The 20,111-nt window shown below is 44.8% G+C and overlaps 1 pseudogene; it reads right to left on the reverse strand.

The window, feature by feature from the left end:
• Positions 1-18,175: 18,175 nt before the first annotated feature.
• LOC138445863 (chromobox protein homolog 1 pseudogene) lies at positions 18,176-18,760 on the reverse strand (annotated as a pseudogene).
• Between the last annotated feature and the right edge of the window lie 1,351 nt (positions 18,761-20,111).

Here is a 20,111-nt window from a genome sequence, read left to right on the forward strand (position 1 = left end):
GTGGACTTGCTCTCTCGGTCGGTTTAGAGATACGGGCTCGGAGCATAACACAGGTTTCTCAGGAGACAGGTAAGGTGGTCTGGTGTTTCCATATCTTAAAGAATTTCCTCAGTTTGTTAGTGTGATCCATACAGTCAAAGGCTTTAGCATAGTCAATAAAGCAGAAATAGATGTTTTTCTGGAATTGCCTTGCTTTCTCTCTGATCCAACGAATGTTGGCAATTTGATCTCTGGTTCTTCACCTTTTTTAATCCAGCTTGTACATCTATCTGTAAATTCTTGGTTCGTATACTGCTGAAGCCTAGCTTAAAGGATTTTGAGTATCACCTTGCTTGCATGTGAAATGAGTCCCTTGTATGGTAGTTATCCTGATGCTGGGAAAGATTGAAGGCAGGAAGAGAAGGGGATGACAGAGGATGAGATGGTTGGATGGCATCACCGACTCGATGGACATGAATTTGAGCAAGCTCTGGGAGTTGGTAATAGACAGGGAAGCCTGCTTTAGTCCATGGGATTGTAAAGAGTTGGACACAACTGAATGACAGAACTGTATGGTAGTTGAAACACTCTTTGTCATTGCCCTTCTTTTGGAATAGAATGAAAACTGACCTTTTCCAGTCCTATGGCTACTGCTAGTTTACCAAATTTGCTGGCATATTGAATGCAGCACTTTAACAGCATCATCTTTTAGGGTTTTAAGTAGCTCAGCTGGAATTCCATCACTTCTGTTAACTTTGTAGTAATGTTTCCTAAGGCCCACTTGACTTCACACTTCAGGATGTCTGGCTCCGGGTGAGTGGCCAGACCATCATGGTTATCTTGGTCATTAAGACCTTTTTTGTATACTTCTGTATATTCTTGCCACCTCTTCTAAATCTCTTCTGCCTCTGTTAGGTCCTACTGTTCCTATCCTTTATCATGCCCATCTTTGAATGAAATATTCCCTTGATATCTCCAGTTTTCTTGAAGAGATCACTAGTCTTTCCCGTTCTTTTGTTTTCTTCTATTTCTTTGCATTGTTCATTTAAGAAGGCCTTCTTATTTCTCCTTGCTGTTCTCTGAAACTCTGCATTCAGTTGAGTATATCTTTTCCTTTCTTCCTTGCTTTTCACTTCTCTTCTTTCCTCAGCTATTTGTAAAGCCTCCTCAGACAAACGTTTTGCCTTGCATTTCTTTTTCTTGGGGATGGTTTAGGTCACTGCCTCCTGTAAAGTGTTATGAAACTCTGTCCATAGTTCTTCAGGCACTCTGTCTATGAGATCTAATCCCTTGAATCTATTCACCCTTACCATATAATCATAAGGGATTTGATTTAGGTCATATCTGAATGGCCTAGTGGTTTTTCCTTTCTTCAATTTAAACCTGAATTTTTGCAACAAGAGGCTGATTATCTGAGCCACAGTCAACTCCAGGTCTTGTTTTGCTGTCTGTGTAGAGCTTCTCCATATTTGGCTGTAGGAAATATAATCTGTCTGATTTCGGTATTGACCATTTGGTGATGTCCATGTGTAGAGTCGTCTCTCGTTTTGTTTAAAAGGGTTTGCTATGAACAGCATGTTCTCTTGACAAAATCAATTAACCCTTGCGCTGCTTCACCTTGTACTCCAAGGCCAAACTTTCCTGTTACTCCAGTGTCTCTTGACTTCCTACTTTGGCATTCCAGTCCCCTGTGATGAAAAGGATGTCTTTTTTCTGATGTTAGTTCTAGTGTCATAGCCACACATTCTGGGAAACAAACTCACTCAGAAGGACAATGCAGATTGTGGAGTGCAGATTATAACACCGGTGGGCCCAAGGTAGAGTCTTCTCTTAGCCAGGGACCCCGACCAGCATTTGTGAAAATCTTTTATACCCCATGTGTATGTATCCGAACCCACCACCCCAATCTCCTTGAGACTTATATACAACAAAGGAAGGGTAAGTACAATCACAATAACCCCATTATTCAAGTGTTATCAAGTGTTAGGTGTTCAAACAGTTAATAATCAATTAAGCCTGTGGTTACACTCCGATAGATACAGAAAGAATTTATGACCTGTCTGGAGGAAGGGGTGATTAGAGTGTGTTTTCTCTTAGGCGATGAGTAACCTGGATGTGATCTTCAAGATTCCCCTGTCCAGAGGGGGTCTTATCCTTCTATTGTAGTTTCCATAGGCACTAAGCACAGAGTCCAGAGTCCGTTGGAGAGGTGGCTGAGTATGATCAGCATGAACAGGCCTAAGATGGTGTCCAGGCCCTATGAATTCCTTCTTCATTCCCCCTTCTTGATGCTCTTAGTTTCTGTAATGAGCATCATTCACTGAGATATATTGCACCTTAGTCCTCCTGCCACCCACACGAGAGAACGCTATCAATCTCTGGGTTACAAAATTCACAAGGCATTGTAAGAAGCAGGGCCCACAAACCAGTATGATTAAGATGACTATAACAACAGTTACAATAGTTTTCCACCAGTCTCCCTTTACCCAGGACAGGACCGAAGTCCAAAAGAGAGTATTTTCATTAGACATGGCTTTCACTTTATTTCGCATATCCTCCAAGGCAGTAGATACATTTCCAGACAGGTCAGCGATGTATACACAACATTCGACTTTAATTATGGCGCAAGTCCACCCCTGGGCTGCTGTGACTATGTCTAATGCCATCCTATTTTGAATTACTGCCCTCCTCAACTGAATTTGTTCTTCGTTCAAAGCTTGAATGGCTTTTGTACTGTCTAAGAGGACCTGTTTAGTGAAATTAATTAAGGCCTCTACCTTAACCATGATATCCACTGTCCCTATAGAGGGTACGAACAAGGCAGTAAGATAGTCATACCATTGGAACATGGATCATGTCTGTCTTGCATGCAGATAGGGCAGGTTTACTGGATGTTGGTGTAGGCTAGGCTTAATACTGCCATGGGCGAAAGCAAATCCTAGTGTGCAAAGCCCTACCCAGCCAACTGGTAACCACAGCCATAAGTTAAGCCCACAGAACCACTGGGCCCCATTGGGGGCTACCCAATGGATTCTGGGACTCTATTTCCAGTTGGAACTGGGCCACTGAACAGACCAATTGGGGTGATAAGTAACTTCCAAGATTTGTTTACATTGTTCAGGGGACAAATAACCCATATATTTTAATTCTTTTGGGTCTAGGGGGCGGTCTCCAAATCCAACTTTATGTTCTTTTTGTTCCCAGCAAATAGTAGTGGGAACAATTAACTGTCCTTTCTCAGGAGTCATCCAGCAATATTCATCCCAGACCTGATAGTATTGTTCAAGGTACTGGGAGGCCTGGCCCCCTTTTGTAAGGGAGCCCTTCTCCTTTTTATTTTTCATATATGAGATATAAGCCCTTGTTACCTCCATAAGACTAGTGCTCATGTTAAATGTAACCCTATGTCCCAAGCCCATTGATGGCTTTTTCTTACACCAGGAGAGCAAAGAAAGGTTATGATTGGTGAGAGAAAGGAAAGTTTCTTTCTGTTGTTCCAAGAAGGAACACAGTGGTATAAAGTCTCCATAATGAAGTGGTGACACCCACCAGGGGAGTCTGTCCATTACTGACATGGGCATAGCCCCACATACCCAACAATTGGAGGAGTTGTGGAAGTCCACATAAGAATGTGCCCATGAGATAAAGACGTTGTCCTGTGCAGGAATTGCAGAAATGCATTGGTGAGGGTGAGTAGCAGGAGTCGTTTACCCAGCTCCATCCCATAGAGGGGTCATCTGGGACCTCGTTTTCTTCTTCCTCTTCAGGATGATCTTGGTTTCCCATGGGTCGGTGGGGTCCTTCTAGGTGGTCCAGTCAGCGTCTTCTGGGTCAGAGTGGTATGCCATCTTTGCTCTGGTGTGATGGATCCAAGGGGCAATGCCTGCAATTTAACTGCGGTAGGGATGGTTAAAACAACAGTATACACCCGTGGTGGATTCATGTCCATGTATGGCAAAACCAATACAGTATTGTAAAGTAAAATAAAAATTAAAACAAAAACAAAAAAAACAATAGTATAAGGACCTTTCCATTGGGGGTCTAGTGGGTCATGTTTCCAGTCTTTTACTCATACCTGGTCCCCTGGTGTAAACTCACACATTTGCTCCCTCAAGGGGAATGGTATTCTTTCTTGCACAGACTTACTTGATTAATTACCTTTCCTAGTTGTTCCATCTGCTGTGATATCCTGTTTCCTCTTACCTGATGTATATCACTTGTACCTGTCTTATTATGGGAGGAGGCCTCCCATATACAATTTCGTAGGGAGAGTAGCCGTGGGACTGTGGGGTCATCCTGAGTTTAAGCAAGGCTATGGGACGTAAATCTACCCAGGAACAGTCAGTTTCTATAATCCACTTAGAAAGCGTCTCCTTTAAAGTCCTGTTAGTTCTTTCCACCCTTCTGGAGCTCTGAGCCTGGTAGGCAGTGTGTAACTTCCATTTTATATTCATGGCTTTACTTACTTGTTGTATCGGATCCGATATGAAGGCTGGGTGGTTATCTGGTGGGGAATCCAAATCGAAGAACTATTTCCTTAAGCAGGCTCTGAGCTACTTCTGATGCTCTTTCAGTTTGGGTGGGGAAGCCTTCCACCCATCCCAAGAAAGTACATACCAAGACCAACAGATAATGAAGATGGTGATACAGTCTCATCTCAGTGAAGTCCACTTCCAGATGTTCAAAAGGAAGGGTACCTTTTAATTGGATACCTGGGTTTTGGTCTGCACCCTGGAGTGGCGTTAATCTGAAAGCAGGCGTTGTAATTTTGGGATTCCGTTCTACATAGAGAGGAGAGGCGAGGAACCAGAAAATATCTTCAAATCAATTCCTCCAATTTGTCATGTCCCAGGTGAGTCATACGATGAGCTTGGCTCACCAGAGAGGGGGCCGTCTCTTCGGGCACTAGTAGCTTACCGCCTGGTAGCTCCCACCATCCTTTGTCTGTTTTGGTGGCTCCCTCCGCTTCAGCTAGTTGGTTTTGAGCCTCAGTGTATGTCGGGGAGTCTAGGGCCAGCTCAGGTAGCTCAGCTAGGACAAATGTTCTCATGGGGATGTCCCCCGATTCCTTTCTGTCCTTGGCTGCCCGTCTGGCAGTCTCATCAGCCAGCCTATTTTCTCGAGCCTGTGGGGTGTCTTCCTTCTGGTGCCCATGGCAGTGCATGACTGCTACCTCCATGCGGCTCCAGACAGCATCTAGCAGAGTCAGGATCTCCTCCTTATTCTTAGTGTCCTTTCCACTGGCTGTTAGAAGGCCTCTCTCCCAGTATAGGGCCCCATGTACGTGGACTGTAGCGAAAGCACACCGGGAGTTGGTATAGACGTTCACGCTCTTACCCTTTGACAATTGCAGTGCCCGGACTAAGGCCCATAACTCTGCTCGTTGGGCTGACCAGTGCTCTGGTAAGGAGTCGTCCTCGATAACAGTTCTCTCTGTGACTACAGCATAGCCTGACAGTCGCTGTCCTAGCTTTACCAGGCTGGTGCCATCAGTATACAGAGTCCAGTCAGGATTTGAGATTGGCCTGTCTTGGAGATCTGGACGGCTAGCATAGACCTCCTCTAAGACTTCCTTGCAATCATGAGTAGGTCCACCTTCTCCCGTTGGGAGAAGCGTTGCCAGGTTTAAACCCCGGCAAGGCTCGATATGGAGGTTGGGTTTTTTCACATAGCAGTCCCTGGTATTGAATAATCTGGGAATTTGACAGCCATACATGAACCGAGAACTTCCTGATGTTCAAGCTGGTTTTAGAAAAGGCAGAGGAACCAGAGATCAAATTGCCAACATCTGCTGCATCATCAAAAATGCAAAACAGTTCCAGAAAAACATCTATTTCTGCTTTATTGACTATGCCAAAGCCTTTGACTGTGTGGATCACAATAAAATGTGGAAAATTCTGAGAGAGATGGGAATACCAGACTACCTGACCTGCCTCTTGGGAAACCTATATGCAGGTCAGGAAGCAACAGTTAGAACTGGACATGGAACAACAAACTGGTTCCAAATAGGAAAAGGAGTACGTCAAGGCTATATATTGTCACCCTGCTTATTTAACTTCTATGCAGAGTACATCATGAGAAACGCTGGACTGGAAGAAACACAAGCTGGAATCAAGATTGCTGGGAGAAATATCAATAACCTCAGATATGCAGATGACACCACCCTTATGGCAGAAAGTGAAGAGGAACTAAAAAACCTCTTGATGAAAGTGAAAGAGGAGAGTGAAAAAGTTGGCTTAAAGCTCAACATTCAGAAAACGAAGATCATGGCATCCGGTCCCATCACTTCATGGGAAATAGATGGAGAAACAGTGGAAACAGTGTCAGACTTTATTTTGGGGGGCTCCAGAATCACTGCAGATGGTGACTGCAGCCATGAAATTAAAAGACGCTTACTCCTTGGAAGAAAAGTTATGAGCAACCTAGATAGCATGTTCAAAAGCAGAGACATTACTTTGCTGACTAAGGTCGGTCTAGTCAAGGCTATGGTTTTTCCAGTAGTCATGTATGGATGTGAGAGTTGGACTGTTAAGAAGGCTGAGTGCCGAAGAATTGATGTTTTTGAACTGTGGTGTTGGAGAAGACTCTTGAGAGTCCCTTGGACTACAAGGAGATCCAACCAGTCCGTTCTGAAGGAGATCAGCCCTGGGATTTCTTTGGAAGGAATGATGCTCAAGCTGAAACTCCAATACTTTGGCCACCTCATGAGAAGAGTTGACTCATTGGAAAAGACTCTAATGCTGGGAGGGATTGGGGGCAGGAGGAGAAGGGGACGACCGAGGATGAGATGGGTGGATGGCATCATTGACTCGATGGAAGTGAGTCTGAGTGAACTCCGGGAGATGGTGATGGACAGGGAGGCCTGGCATGCTGTGATTTATGGGGTCGCAAAGAGTTGGACATGACTGAGCAACTGTACTGAACTGTAGGGGTCTCCTTGAAGGAGGGTGTTGACTTCATGTGAGACTTTTACGATCAGGTCCTGGCTGAAAGTCAGCTTTGTGGCTTCATGTACCAGTAAGGTGACCGCAGCCACTGCCTGCAGACAGCTAGGCCACCCTGTGGCAACGTTATCAAGTTGCTTCGAAAGTTAAGCTATCGGCCTGTCCCAGGTTCCCAAGGTTTGAGTCAAAACCCCCATGGCTGTTTTATCTTTCTAGGTCACATATAAGGTGAATGGTTTGAGGTCTGGCAATCCCTAGGTGGGGGCGGAGGTGATTACTAGTCTTAGCTCCTCAAAGGCTTTCTGCTGTTTCTCAGTCTAACTTACTGGATTTTCTTCAGGCCCTGCCAGGAACTCAAATAGGGCCTGGGCTATTTGAGATACCTTGGAATCCAAATCCTGCAGAATCCAGTGGCCCCTAGGAACTCCCTGACTTGCTGCCAAGTCTTGGGCATGGGGAGCTCAGAATTACTTCTTTTCTAGATTGGTCTAGCAACCTTGTGCCTTCCCTTAAGACAAACCCCAAATACCTTACCTCCTCCTTGCAGATTTGTGCCTTTTTCCTTGACAATCAGTATCCCGCCTCTGCCAGCAATTGGAGAAGTGCTTGGGTCCCTTCCCAGCATTCCTCCCAGGTCTCAGCAGCCAGCAACAGGTCATCCACATATTGCAGGAGCCAACATCCATACCTTTCAGGCTGGAAAGGTTCCAGGTCCGAGGCCAAGGCTTCTCCAAAGATGGTTGATGCGTTTTTGAATCCTCATGGGAGGCGGGTCCAAGTGAGCTGCTGCTTATTGCCTCCAATTGGGTCCTCCCATTCAAAGGCAAAGATGATTGTGATGCAGGTGCTAGGCGTATACAGAAAAAGGCATCTTTGAGGTCCAAGCAAGTACAGATCCTTGTCTTAGGTGGGAGGAGGCTAAGTAAGGTATAGGGGTTTGGGACAGTTGGGTGCAGAGTTACAGTGGCCTGATTAACCAACCTGAGATCCTGTACGGGCCTATAGCCTTGTCCTCCTTCCTTCTTTACTGGTAAGATGGGTGTGTTCCAGGCTGATTGACATTCCACCAGGATGCCTGCCTGTTTTAGCCTGCTGATGTGAGGCAGAATCCCAGTTCGGGCTTCTATGGGTATTGGGTATTGACGCTTTTTCACTGGGGTGGCGCCAGGTTTGAGTTATTATTACAGGGGCTTGGTGTCTAGCTAGCCCAGGGGGGTTATCTTCGGCCCAGACCTCAGGGAACAGCTGAGTTAGCCTTCTCTCCAACTCTGTTGCCTGGTCTTGTTTATCTCCAGGGGGCTCATGTAGCCTCCATTCGTCTTGAGGGGGCACACAGAGGGAGAGTAAGTAGGTTGTTGTGCCCACCCTAAAAGGGGCCTCTCTTCAGGAGAGAAAGTCACTTGTGTTCCTAGTTTGTGGAGAGTAAGTCTCTCCCCAGCAGGGGTACTGGGCACTCAGGGATATAGAGGATCTCATGAGTCACTTGGTGACCCCCCCCCCATCTGACATTTCCTGGGCTGGCAAAATGACTTAACCATTTCTTCTCCTGAAACCCCAGTTATGGCGGCTGTCCTTTTAGACAGTGGCACCACGGGTTTAGTTACCACAGACAATTCTGCTCCGGTGTCCACCATAAAGTCAATGTCTTGGTCCCCAATTTTTAAAGTTACCATGGGCTCTTGGGGCTCTTGATGTCTTTGAGCCCTGGCATCCTCATTCAGTCTCTATGTTAGTGAGTTTTGCAGCCAGGAGGGGTTTATTCTCCCTTCTTCCTTCTGGGCACTCATTCTTCCAATGACTGAACCCGTGGCATTGGGCGCATTGATTTGGCTGTAATGGAGTCTGTGGCCTCTGTTGGGACCGGTTGGAGGGCTGTCCTGACCTTGAAGCTAGAGGGGGTTTCTTTGCTTTAGCGATGGAAAAGTCTTCAGAAGACTTTCCAAGCGCAGCAGCCAACATTGCAAACCTCTCGCCTGTTCCCCTCTGCTCGTCTTTATACCTTTTCTTGTATTTCTTTTCTATTTCCATGTCCCTATTCCAGAACACCTTACCTGCTATTTGAATCAGCTGAGAACTAGACAGGGATAGAACTCTCTCGGTCTTTTGAAGCTTTCATTTTATGTCAGGAGATGCTTGCGAGATAAACGCCGAATTGATAACAATCTGAGAGCCCGTAGCTTCAGGATCTATGGGCATATAGAGTCTGTAGGCCTCACAAAGTCTCTCGTAAAAGTTGGAAGGTGATTCGTTTCCCTTCTGAACTATTCCAGCCGGTTTAGACATGTCCATCGGCCTCCGGGCTCCCCTTTTAAGTCCTTGTATAATCGCCATCCGGTATCTGTCTAATTGGATTTTTCCTTCCTCTGGATTGTAGTCCCAATTAGGTCTGTCAGTGGGGAAGGCTTGCTCTATCCACCTCTCTGGGTTAGCAGTGCCCTCAGGAACCATCTCCTGTAACTATTTCCTTGCCTCAGTGTTGATCGTATATCTCTCTTCTGTACTAAAGAGAGATGCTAGTAATTGCATTATATCGTCCTAGGTTGGTTGATGAGTGCGGAAAATAGTCTCCATTATTCTAGTCATGCCCTGGGGTTCCACCGAGTAAGAGGGGGTGTGTTTTTGCCAGTTCAGTACATCGATTGATGAAAAGAGCTGATAGTAATAGGTTACCGGAACTTGGAGATAATTACCATCCTCCCCTAGGGGTCACACAGAATCCGACACGACTGAAGTGACTTAGCAGCAGCAGCAGCAGCAGCAGCCTATCATTGGGGCTTGCTGAACTTCTCTGAGGGGCATCTGCAAGGGTATTCTTTCCTCTGGCTCTTTGGCCGAGCGGAGCCTTTGTTTAATTCCAGCGGTTCCTCCCCCTTGTCTGGGAGTACTTACCGGGAGTGGAGGGTAGAGTTCAGGGAACGTAGTGGCAGCATCCAGGGTGGTAGAGTCCGGTGGGCTCACTGTCCCTCCAGCTGAGGCTGGAGCCTGCCAGGGGGCCGGCTCTACGACTTGTGGAGCTGTCGGGACCATTGAAGAGTCCGGGAGGCTTACCCTTCTTGGGCTGGTTCCTCTGGTGGCCGCGGTGTTACTAGCTGGCGGATCCATCATCCAATATGGCGGTGGTGGAAGCTCATCTCCTTCAGGGTCTTGTAAAATTTCCTCCTCATCCTTGGTTACCTTTTGGGCCATTAAGATTTTTCCTTCCGCTCCATGAGCTTAAAAACGGGCCCATCTGGGGGACGAGGGGCGGCGTCTTGGGCTATTCCCAGCCAAGAGTCTATGTACGGGAACGGGTCGGGGTGTCCGGGCTTTCCCGTAACTATAGCATAGACTGCCTTTATGAGATTTAAGTCCATAGTTCCCTCTGTTGGCCAGCCAACTCCCACTGAAGGCCATTCGACTTCACAAAGGGTACGGAGATGGCCGGGCGTCATTTTCCTCCCACAGTCTCCATCGAATCCTTTCTTAAAATTCTCAATCATATTCTCCAATACAGTGGCCTTAGATCCGCTTCCTCCCATTTTCTTACCTCTGGTTTCCCACATCCCAGGGCCTTCCCGAGAAGCCAATCTACCTGTTTCCACTGGCAGGGGAGGTGATGGGTCACACAGCACATGGGTACCTCCTGGGGGAGGGCAGAATAGGAGCATGCGGAAATCGATATCCTCTTTCTAAAACCCTGTGGCAACAGCTCAGCACGTTCCTTAAGACAGCGTGGACACACCTCTGACTGGCTTGCTTAAACCCTAAGTTCCCTTTTTTTTAAATCCCTGGCATGGCCTTTGATCTGAGTGCAGAGCAGGTATTGTCGCTAATCTAAACCAGTTTCCTATGTGTCTCCCTTCTGGTCCCGCCCAGGGGGGTGATCAGGCCCCCTCTTCCACCCTTCCAGGTGGGCTCCTCCCCACCTGAGGGCTCAGTTCCCTTGCTGCCTTTCACTACCTGCCAAAGCGAAGAAACCCGGCGTTGAGAGGCTGAATTCTTCCAGAGGGGTGAGGTGCCTTCCCTCTCTAGGAGATTCAAGCTACAAAGCCTTGGGGTGGCCTCAAATGAGACCTGTCTCCTCAAAGCGAGGAGTTTCCCGGCCAACGCACCAAATTATAGCCACACATTCTGGGAAACAAACTCACTCAGAAGGACAACGCAGATAGTGGAGTGCAGTTTATTATACCGGCGGGCCCAAAGCAGTCTCTTCTTAGCCAAGGACCCTGACCAGCATTTGTGAAAATCTTTTATACCCCATGTGTACGTATCCGAACCCACCATCCCAATCTCCTTGAGACTTACATAAAACAAAGGAAGGGTAAATACAATCACAATAACCCCATTATTCAAGTGTTATCAAGTGTTAGGTGTTCAAACAGTTAATAATCAATAAGCCTGTGGTTACACTCCGATAGATACAGAAAGAATTTATGACCTGTCCGGAGGCAGGGGTGATTAGAGTGTGTTTTTTCTTAGGCGATGAGTAACCTGGATGTGATCTTCAAGATTCCCCTGTCCAGAGGGGGTCTTATTCTTCTATTGTAGTTTCCATAGGCACTAAGCACAGAGTCCAGAGTCCGTTGGAGAGGTGGCTGAGTATGATCAGCATGAACAGGCCTAAGATGGTGTCCAGGCCCTATGAATTCCTTCTTCACTAGGTGGTCTGGTAGGTGTTCATAGAACTGTTCAGCTTCTTCAGTGTCAGTGATTGAGGTAGAGACTTGGACTACTGTGATATTAAATGGTTTACCTTGGAAATGAACTGAGATCATTCTGTCCTATTTAAGATTGCACACAAGTACTGCATTTCAGACTCTTGTTGACTATGATGGCTATTCCATTTCTTCTAAGGGATTCTGCCCATAGTAGTAGATATATCAGTTCATATATAGGTCATCTGAATTAAATTTGCCCATTCCCATCCATTTTAGTTCACTGATCCCTAAGATATAGATGTTCACTCTTGCCATCTCCTCCTTGACCACATCCAATTTACCTTGACTCATGGAGCTAACATTCCAGGTTCCTATGCAAGACTGTTCTTTATAGCATTGGACTTTACTTTCACCACCAGACACATCCACAACTGAGTGTCATTTCCACTTTGGCCTAGCATTCTTACTGGAGCTATTAGTATTTGCCCTCTGCTCTTTCCCAGTAGCATATTGGACACCTTCCAACCTTTTGGGCTCTCTTCTGCTATCATATCTTTTTGCCTTCTTATCCCCCTCCCAAGATTGTGAGTTAGTGGATGCAAATTCCTTATCATTTACTTTCAACCACTTGTGTGAGACACATTTCTCAAACTAAACTCATACACTCTACTTGCATTCCTTTCTGGTTTCCTCGCTGCCTTAAGGTCAGCCTAGGTGGCTGATGGCAGAGCAGACCACTGGAGAAGAGTCTGAAGAGCCATCTCTGAGGGCCCTGGAGTCAGTCATTGCCTCATTCAGGGCTTTGGTCCAGATATGGGTGGGATGCATACAGAGGACTTTGTGTCTAAAATTCTAAGTTCCAAAGTAGTGAGCATGTGTTACATTCATGACTGCTCATCATCTTTTGAGTGGCCTTTCTATGTTTAGAGACACTTCTCTTATAGTGAATTTTTACTTCCTCAATATAGAAATAGATGTAAATTTCAAGTCTTTTTGCCATGAGAATGCAAATATGAAGCCAGACTCTGCAGTCAGATGCACCTGGATAAGTTTACAATTCGCATGTGAAGAATATAACATAACATAATGGGGATGGAGCCTCCATTTTTGGTGACACTGGTGGCCAAGGTAGCATTTCTGCCAGTGCTTAGTACGGTGCTGCTTTCCTCAACTGGCCAGTTCTGTGGTGTGAAATTGGGCTTTGTTTTTAAAGGTAAGCCTTGCACTGGTTCTCCAGACCTCCTAACAATTTTTGTGTTACCCAACATCTCTTAAATACATTTCTTTTCTAATTAGTCAGTCAGGGTTTTCCTCTGTTGCTTATAGCTAAGAACTGCTCTTGATAGATAAATAATCTGGTGTATTTGTATTCCCTGGCCTGACTCATCTTTAAAGAACACCCCTACTTTCTCATATAAATTAAGGGAGCCTTGAGGTGGAATTCATTCTCCTGTTCAATCAGCAAGTATTCTTAGATGCCTTCAGTGTGTTATGTACTGTATGTACTGTATTAGGCATGGAGTGTTCAATAGAGAAGACTCTTCCTAGTCTTGAGGGACTTGACATTTTGTAGCACAGGTAAACATTAGCATATAAACCAAATGTGCTGTGACAGAGGACTGAACCAGATGTGACCTGTGAATGTGATATGATTGATAAAATGCTGGAATTTTTTCAGCCATTTGGCAGCAGTTGAGGATGAAACAGCTGGGACTCATTTATAGTAAAAGAATCTAATACATGAAAAGAACTTTCTTTAGAGTGGGAAGGGAAGGAAGGAAAGGTCACATAATTGACCACCTTGCTTCCTTTTTCTTCTGCCTTGTTTTCAGGGCTGGTATGGATGCTTGGCTGGGTCTTATTTCAAACTTGTGGGACATTTGGGATTGGGGAGGTGGAGGAAGTTGGAGAGGATTGGCACTTACTTGATGTTATTCTTGGTTGTGATAATTTGACTGAAGGATATAAAAGAAGTACAGAAAGCATAGATTAAGGTTCCACTGTTGTTGCCTATGACCTGACATTCTTCTGGAGGTTTTCCATGTTATCTCAATTAGTTTTTTTTCTCCCTCCATACCTGTGTATATGTAGATGTCTTTAAATTACAAGTGGAGGAGAAGCTACATAAACTAGGAAGAAGGGAAAAGGAAATTTTTTGATTCACATAACTGAAAAATTTGGAGGTAACTTAATGAAAAAAACTGGACCTAGATGTTCAGATAATATCATCTGTCTGTCTCTGAACAGTGCTTCTCTTGTTGGCTTGCTTTTCTGATTGCTGCCTCCCTGATAGAGGGTCGAGAGAACCAAGGTCACGTCCCACCTGCTTAGTCATATCAGTGGAGGAAGAACTTCCGTTATCTGAGAGCGGCAGCAAAAGGGCCAGATTTCATCCTGAATCACTCAGGATGGTTTTGGCCACAAGGAACGGAAAACTGGGTCAAAGGGGCTTGCTTTCTCACATAGCGGAAAGCCCAGAGATAGAGGCAGTTCCAAAATGAGTTGATGTAGGGGATCAATCATGTGAGGGCATTTGGTCAGCTTCTCTGTGGGCCTCCTCCTCGTAATCTCAGATGGTTGTAGCAGCTCCTGATATCACATCTTCATATGACAATGTCCAAAAGTAGTAAAGAGTAAGTCCCTGCTTCTGTTTTTTGAGAATGCAGAAAAACTCTACAGAACTCCTCGAGGTCTCGTGGGTCAGTTACCTTGCACACTCATGCTTTACCAATCCTTTTCAAAGGGAATACAATTACTTGGTAGTTTTAGGCTTATTGACATTTATCCCCTAGGGGCTAGATATGATGTTGCTAAGGTCACCCAATAATTGAAAGTCAGAATTTAATTTGCAAGAAAGAAGAGGTGGGCTGTTTCAATCCTTGGCAGTATCTGCCTGTGTCTCACTGGGTTAATTCAGGTTATGTATCCATTCCTGAACCAATCACAGCTACCACCTCTAGTCACATGCCTACCTGTGATGCTATGGAGGCAGTGGCCTTGATGGTTCATAGGAGTATTTTGTCAGTCTGCTCAACTCAGAGGAACTGAGTGGAAGAAGTTGGGTCCCTATTATTCAAACTGACTCCTAAGCTAACTGTCCTACCCAGAGAAGCAGGAAAACCCTTATTAGATTCTTGACTCAACTGTTAATGAAGAAAAAAGGAATTCCTGTTCTGTTATTCATCTGTGATCCAAGATTTGGGATAGCTCATGAATATTTCAGAGTCACCATTGCAAGTGACCCCCATGGTCAAGTATAAAGGAAAGCATGTGTTAAACAGGATCTCTCAGACAGAAGGCATGTTATAAGCTGCTCAACAGAACACTGTTATTATAGACCATCTGTAGAACGTGGACATGTTCGTTAGGCAGAGTAATTTATTGTAATGATGCTTGGCATCATGAAATTTCACTGTTACTGTGCTTCTTCACCTTGCTAGATCTTTGGGAAATTCTCCATTTTAAGATTTCTTTATATAAATGTGGATGATCAAAAGGCTTTACTGAAGAGATGATAATTTTGTGTTGGGCACAGATGTGAATACGCATGGGGTGAATCTCCTAGACTACATTCAAATGGAGTGGTTAAATGTTTCTGTCATGACCTTCTTCTATTCAAAATGTGTAACAGCCTCTTGTTCCCTATTGTGATGAGACTTCCTTCTTCTTCCTGACTTTTGGACCCCTGGTAACCTGCTCTTCCCTAGATTTTTAGTCATCATGCTTGTACTCTGTAACCTAACTTCTGCCTAGGTTTCCACTTCTGCCTTCTGACTTGGTGTGTGCATCTTCTGACCACTGAAGTGTTCTTCCTCTGCTTTTCCAAATTCTTCCCATTCCTCATAGCCAAGCTTCCTTTCTCCTACTCTGCTAGCTGGCATGGTTCTCCCTCCTCTTCGAATCCTGATTATCCCACTTAAGGAATTTTAGCATCTTAAATGCTCCACATTTCTTTGTTCACTAATTGTTTCCATGCGTACATCCTCTCTTGTCTCCTTAGTTACAGCTTTTGGAGATCTAACAGGTAACTCTGGCTCAACTATTTTTCTGTACTCCCAGTGGCTACTAGAGATTTGAACTTGGATGTCTCAGAGTCATCTTAACTTTAACAAGACCGAAGCGGCACCTGTTCCCTGCCCCACCTTCTTGCTTCAACTCTCTCCTGTTGTTGTAATCAGTTTCTGTAAAAAGCTTCTATGCAGTTACCCAAGCCACTCTTGATTTTGCCCTTTCTTTTAGGAACTCGTCATTCAGCCCGAGTCCTCTCGATTCTGTTCCTAAACATGTCTTGGTATCCCTTTCTCCATCCCTGACACCACTGGCTTGGTTCAAACCTTTGTGATCATTCACTGGGACCATTATTCTTTCAACAGATCTCCCTGGCTCCAGGCTCAATGCTTTATTTCTTTATTTTTATTGAAATATAGTGGATTTACAATGTTGTGTTAGTTTCTGGTATACAGTAAAGTGATTCATATCTATATATATATATTTCTCTTTTCCAGTATAGTTTATTACAAGATACAGTAAGACCTTTCTGTTTTTTATATGTAATATTGTGTATCTGTTTATCCCAAACTCCCAGTTTATCCTTCCCCCTTCCCTTTCCCCTTTGTAACCATAAATTTGTTTTCTGTGTCTGTGAGTCTGTTTCTGTTTTGTGAATAAGTTCATTAGTATCCTTTTTTTTGTTTTTAGATTTCACATATAAGTGATATCATATGGTATTTGACTTTCTCTTTCTGACTTACTTCATTCAGTATGATAATTTCTAGTTTCAGCCATGTTGCTGGAAATGGCAATATTTCCTTATTTTTATGGTTGTGTAATATTCCATTGTATACATGTACCACATCTTTATCCATTCATCTGCTGATGGACATTTAGGTTGCTTTCCTTGTCTGTTGTGAATAATGCTGCTATGAGCTTGAGAAATCTGTATGCAGGCCAGGAAGCAACAGTTAGAACTGGACATGGAACTACAGACTGGTTCCAAATAGGAAAAGGAGTACATCAAGGCTGTGTATTGTCACCCTGCTTATTTAACTTCTATGCAGAGTACTTCATGAGAAACGCTGGACTGGAAGAAACACAAGGTGGAATCAAGATTGCCGGGAGGAATATCAATCACCTCAGATATGCAGATGACACCACCCTTATGGCAGAAAGTGAAGAGGAACTCAAAAGCCTCTTGATGAAAGTGAAAGAGGAGAGTGAAAAAGTTGGCTTCAAGCTCAACATTCAGAAAACGAAGATCATGGCATCTGGTCCCATCACTTCATGGGAAATAGATGGAGAAACAGTGGAAACAGTGGCAGACTTTTTTTGGCGGGGGGCTCCAAAATCAGTGCAGATGGTGACTGCAGCCATGAAATTAAAAGACGCTTACTCCTTGGAAGAAAAGTTATGAGCAACCTAGATAGCCTATTCAAAAGCAGAGACATTGCCAACTAAGGTCCATCTAGTCAAGGCTATGGTTTTTCCAGTGGTCATGTATGGATGTGAGAATTGGACTGTGAAGAAGGCTGAGTGCTGAAGAATTGATGCTTTTGAACTGTGGTGTTGAAGAAGACTCTTGAGAGTCCCTTGGACTGCAAGGAGATCCAACCAGTCCGTTCTGAAGGAGATCAGCCCTGGGATTTCTTTGGAAGGAATGATGCTAAAGCTGAAACTCCAGTACTTTGGCCACCTCATGTGAAGAGTTGACTCATTGGAAAAGACTCTGATGCTGGGAGGGACTGGGGGCAGGAGGAGAAGGGGATGACAGAGGATGAGATGGCTGGATGGCATCACTGACTCAGTGAACGCAAGTCTGAGTGAACTCCGGGAGATGGTGATGGATAGGGAGGCCTGGCATGCTGCAATTCATGGGGTTGCAAAGAGTCGGACACGACTGAGCTACTGAATTGAACTGAACTGAGCATTGTGATGCATATATCTTTTTGGTAGTTTCTTAGTCTTTTGCTGGGAACAGCATTAAGCTCAGGCAGGGAATACCTTGGCTTCTAAGTTTCAGGCATTCACAGCTTTTAAATAGTCTCTCACAGTCCTCATTTAGGTTGCCAATGACATTTTTTGAAAGGATACGATATTCTGGACACAGAACCCAGTCATTATTAGTTGTTTTTTCCTTCCTTTCACTGTTTCCCCAAATTTTAACGAAAATGATCCTAACCCATCTCCCTTCTTTCCCACCCAATTCCACCCACCCCAAATGATACACCAGTAATAACCAAAAACTACACACATGCTACGATGTAAAAGTGCAGAGTTAACACTCTTGGGAACAAGGCTGTGTGGGTTGTGGAGATGCTCTTTGAAGATCTATAGTATCACTTGCTCTCCCACATCCCATTCTGCGTTTTGTTCTTCCTAGAAGGCCATTTGCTTTTTTTTTGGTAAGGTTCAGAATGGGTTGCCTTCAAACACTGACCTTCCTTCCCTCCCCCTCCACTGGGATGGGTGTGCAAACTGTATAGTGTGGAATGGCTTTGAAGCCCTTGGGCTGCTGTAGGGCATAGAAACTATACTGGCTCTTCAAAGGACATCTTCTCAAGCCACCTTTATGGTGTCAAAACAAGTAGAACTCCTCCTTTCCCCACTTGAAACCCACAGTCAGATGTGACAGGGGCTGGTATTCAAGAGAGTTAATTCTTGTTTTCTTTTTTTGTCATCATCCTCTGAGGGGTAAGAATGCCACGTCAGCCTTTCCCCATAGAAGGATATGACAACCTGTGGGCACTTGACGTTGGCTTCCTTGGCAGGGACCAGGTCAGCCTCATCAGAGTTCTTCATTTCATTAGGAACATGAGTTCTCCACTGGAGTCTGTAGCTCCAATAATCTGCTCTGGTTCCAAACCCCGGGCAAAGCCTCGTGGCTTTTCTGACTCTTCTTTCTTCTTCTTTGATTTGCTCTCCTCTCCCTTATCTTCCGAATCAGAATCAGCTTTCGCTTGTCTCCCTCTGATTTATCTGTCTCGTGTGCTGTTTTCTGTGACTGCAGAAACTCAGCAATGAGGTCAGGGCAATCCAGTTTCTCTTCTGGTTCCCATGTGTTATCCTCATCTGAGAACCCCTTCCACTTTAGGAGATACTCCACTTTGCCCTTTACCACTCAATGGTCTAAAACTCTTCCATCACTTATTCTTCTTCCTCTTCTAGCACCTCCTCCACTTTCTTCTTGTTTTATTTTTTCCCCATAATGCCACCAGCTTTCTGGTATAAAGGATGACGCTGCTCGGGTCTTGTAGTCGTCAACCCTCCCTATGCTGGTTCAAGCGTCCAGGCTGTCTCGTCTGTCCTCTTCCCAATTTACTATGTTTCCTCTCCAGCCCAGTCTCTCAGCCGACCACCCAGCCCACGTAGCATTGTCTCGGTCTACTCAGGCCAAAGAGCGACCCGCAGATGCCTCCTGTTCTGTACTTTCTGATAATGAGTCCTTTGCTCAGCCAAATTGAGCTTCTACTGGTGGCATGAACACCTGTGCACCTTCAGGTCAGCAGACATGGACTCAGGATCTGGAGTCACCAGGTGCTGTGCCAAATTCCTTGCAGTACCAGTTATGTGTTTTTGTGTTTCTTTCCTTTAGTGGACTATGAGATTTTTGTCTCTTAATACCTGCTATAAAGTAGCAACTCAATAAATGATAGATGAGGAGGAAACAGACAGAACAAGCTCCATCTTGAAAGCAGGACTCCATCTTGGGCCGGACTGTGGGCTTTGAGCTCTGTGCCCCAGTATCTATGGAAACGACATACCAACTGGAAAACCAGGCCCCCTGGATGCAAGAGCCCCAGGGCTCGTACCTAGACTCTCTGTTGCCTAAAAGAATACCTAATTATCTGTGTAACTGAATAGAATCATAAATTCTATTATGCTTATTGGGGTATGACCACAGGCCTATTGATAATTGTCCACTGTTAACTACCTAGGCTTAAGGCATATGAATCACGGGTTAACTTTGATTGTGTCTTTCTTTTCCTTTGCTCAGACTAGTTTCAGGTAATTTGGGGAGGTGGGTTTGGTCACATACACTTAGGGTATATAATGTTTTCAGAAAAGCTGGTCAGGGTCCTTGGCTAAGAGGAGACTCTGCCTTGGAGCCACTGGTGTAATAAACTCCACTCCACTATCTGCCTTGTCCTGAGTGAGTTTGTTTCCCAGAATGCGTGGCTACAACAGTCTTATCAGCAATTCCTTAAAAGGGACTCAATCTTAACTGTGTAAACCTCTCAAAGCTTTTAAATGGAGTTGGGCAGCAATTTTAATAATAGAAAATAATCATTAATCTCAATGATTATTAACATCAGTTGCTCTTCTACTTTGTAATGAAGTCTCCTTCAGGTAGGACTTGACTCATTTCTGCTCCAAATTCCTCACCTGATGCTGGCTATGCATTTCTATTTGCACTGTAACTGCTAATGTTCTGGTCTTTTTTCCCCTCTGATTCTTTGTTACCAGATCTCTTGTCCATTGTCACTTTTTGCTTCTGGTCATTTTTGTGGTCTTGGCTGCTTCTAATCTCTAATGTCCTGTCTTCTATCTGCCACCC

The sequence above is a fragment of the Ovis canadensis genome, chromosome 9 (genome assembly GCF_042477335.2).
Source record: "Ovis canadensis isolate MfBH-ARS-UI-01 breed Bighorn chromosome 9, ARS-UI_OviCan_v2, whole genome shotgun sequence".
In the NCBI taxonomy this organism is placed as follows: Eukaryota; Metazoa; Chordata; class Mammalia; order Artiodactyla; family Bovidae; genus Ovis; species Ovis canadensis.